The following is a 2,524-nucleotide window of genomic DNA, read 5'->3' on the forward strand; positions in this document are numbered from 1 at the left end:
TCTTTCTCTCTCTCTCTCTCTCTTTCTCTCTCTCTCTCTCTCTCTCTTTGTCTCTCTGTCTCTCCCTCTCTCTCTCTCCTCATCTATCTATCATAAATAGGAAGTAATAAACAGAGAGAAGGTACTAGAATTAAAAGAGAGTTAGGAAATGACAAATGGGGTTTTAGTTGGAATTTAAAAGAAGCCTGGGAAGGAAAGAAGTAGATTTGATGAAGGAGGGCATTCCAGGCATGGGGACAACTAGTGAAAATTCTTAGAGCTAAAAGATGAAGTATCTTACTTGTGGAACAGCTAGGAGGCCATTGTCATTGGATCTATGAGTATGTGGTAAAGAGTTAGATATAAGGAGACTAGAAAAGTAGAAGGGGTCTAGGTTATAAAGGGTTTTAAACATCAAATAGAGGATTTTATATTTGATCCTGGAGGTGATAAGGAGCCAAGTGAGTTCACTGAGTAAGGGTAGGGGTTGGGGGTGACATAGCTGGACCTCAACTTTGGGAAAACACTTTGGTGGCTAAATAGAAGATGAATTGAGTGGGAAATGACTTGAGGCAGATGGACCCACCAGAAGGCTATAGCAATAATCCAGGTTTGTGTGTGTGTGTGTGTGTGTGTGTGTGCATGCACGTGTGTGTGCACGCGCACCCTAGAGAAAAGCACGAGAGTGGTATCAGTGACAGAGGAGAAAAAGATGTGTGTTTCAGAGATGTTGCAAAGATGAAACAGATAGCATATGGCAGTGGAGGGGGAAAGGACAGTGAGAGATAGTGAGGAATCCAGGATGATTCCTAGGTTGCAAGCCTAAAGGACTGGAAGGATGCTGTTACCCTCTACAGAAAAATGTAAGGTAAGGATTGGGGAGGATTTGGGTGAAAAACAATGAGTCCTGTTTTGGACATGTTAAGTTTAAAATGTCTATTGGACTTCCAATTTGTGATATCTGAAAGGGAGTTGGAAATGTGAGATTGCAGTTCAGCAGACTGGTTGGGGCAGGATAGGTTAATTTAAGAAAAGACAGCATAGAAATAGTAATGATATCCTTAGGGGCTGAGATAACCAAGTGAAATATTTTAGATGGAGAAAAGAAGACCCATGCTCAAAGGGCATGATCTGAAGGAAGAACCAAAAAAGGAGACTGAGAAGGATAGGTCAGATAGATAGGAGGAAAACCAGGAGAGAGTGGTATCTGGAAAACCAGACAGAAGAGGGTATCAAAGGAGGAGATAGTGATCAACAATGTAAAAGGCTGTAGAGAAGTCAAGGAGAATGAAGACTGAGAAAAGATCACTGGATTTGTGAATTGAGAGATCATTAGTGACTTTGGAAAGAGTAGTTTCAGCAGAATGGTAAGATCACAAACTAGATTATAAAGGTTTAAGAAGAGAAGAGACAGAGTGGAAACTCCTATTGTATGCAGAAAAGATATAGAACAATAGTTAGAGGGAATGAAAAGTTCAAGTAAGTGAGGGTTGTTTCAAGATGGGAGCAACCTGGTCATGTCTGTAGGTAATGGAGAATGAGAAGAGAGATTGGAAATAAGTGACAGAGGAAGCAATCTGTTAGAGAAGATGGGATGGAATGGAATCACTTGAACAAGTAGAGGGCTTAACCTTGGTAGGGGGTAAGACCACTTTGCTATGTGAGATATAGATGAAGGAAGAGATAATGGCAGAAGGTATCTGAGTAGAAGGAAATGAAGAAAAAGAGAGAAAAGGAAACTCAAAGAGATTGGTCTCGATTTTTTCAATAAAATAGCAGCAAAATTCTCAGCTGAAAAAGTGGCAGTGGGGTAGGGGAGGGTGGATGAATGGTTGGATGAATGGATAGATGGATGGAAGGATCGATGAATGGATGGATGGATAAAAAGGTTTAAAGATAAAACTACAATAGATTATATCTTTATGGTCTCAAAATTGACTAAATGATAAACGTTCCACTGTGTTTACTATCTGTTGATCACAAAATGCACTTGATTTGATAGAGCAAAATCATGTTCTAAGGGTTCTCCTGCAACAAGGTATATCTCAAACATATATCGTAATGGTGCAAAATTCATTGAAAGATACAAGAGAGAAAATGTTATTCAATAACCCAGTGGTTGTTAATATTCAACAAGGACTAAAAGAAGAAATTGCATGCCAGCCAAAGGCTTTCATTAACATTATGGAGTTCCAACACAATGTGTGAGTTGAAGAGGGATACTTTATAGAAGTTGAGAACCTATAAATGCTCCTTTCTGAGGATGGCAGAACAACAGGACCCTTCTTAAATGAAAATTATAATCATTCAAAATGTTCCAATCTAAGTATTCACATATGAAAAACCAAATAGATGAAGATAGTTATTGTCTATGATATCTAGTTGGAAAGACAGTTGATAAAAGTTTGTTTTTAATATATTTATGTGTATAAACAGAAACATACATAAAATTTGTACATATAAGATAGATAGATAATACATAGATTAGATAGATAGATAGATAGATAGATAGATAGATAGATAGATAGATAGATAGATAGATAGA

Source organism: Petaurus breviceps, unplaced genomic scaffold (assembly GCF_028583685.1).
Source record: "Petaurus breviceps papuanus isolate PSGF00001 unplaced genomic scaffold, PetGlider_PUasm1.0 38, whole genome shotgun sequence".
Classification (NCBI taxonomy): Eukaryota; Metazoa; Chordata; class Mammalia; order Diprotodontia; family Petauridae; genus Petaurus; species Petaurus breviceps.